We start from the raw sequence: 576 nt of genomic DNA, 5'->3' as shown, positions 1-576 counted from the left end.
CTACACCGGCTACGCTCACGGTATTCCTTCCCCCTCAGTCTCTGGTTATATGTCTCATCCATGTATGAGTGGCTTCCCGATAATGTTCAATTTGCTCGCCTGTTACCGTCACACCTTTCAGGCGTTGAAACTACCCAGGGGTCTGAGAGACGCACTGGGTAGTTCAGGTTCCCGCAAGGAGGGCTTGGTGCCAGGGCGCAGAGAGATGGCTAGGGGTCACGCCATTGTGGGTGTACGGGTCCGAGTCCTAATTAAAAAGGAGACCGGTTGCCCTTGCCAGTGCCCCGTTCTCCAGCAAAGGAGAAGAACACAGATTTGTATTTTTAGCATCAAACTTGGAGCGACCAACCCAACTCTGCCTACCACACGAGAAAACAGCAAACCGAGGCCCCCCGGCGGGGCAGTGGTGAAATTCCCACTCGCAAAAGACACGCAGTCAGGCCGCGCTTTCCCCAGCCGTCAGCTTTGCCGGCCTCTTCCAACGCATCGGCAGAGACTAACGGAGCCAGCGCGGGCGGCAAATGCCCAGAGCCCGGCTTAGCCGCAGGCGGAGTCAGGGAGTCCCCACAGCTGCGG

Source organism: Ursus maritimus, unplaced genomic scaffold (assembly GCF_017311325.1).
Source record: "Ursus maritimus isolate PB19 unplaced genomic scaffold, ASM1731132v1 scaffold_10, whole genome shotgun sequence".
NCBI lineage: Eukaryota > Metazoa > Chordata > Mammalia > Carnivora > Ursidae > Ursus > Ursus maritimus.
Note: the sequence above shows the minus strand (reverse complement) of the source record.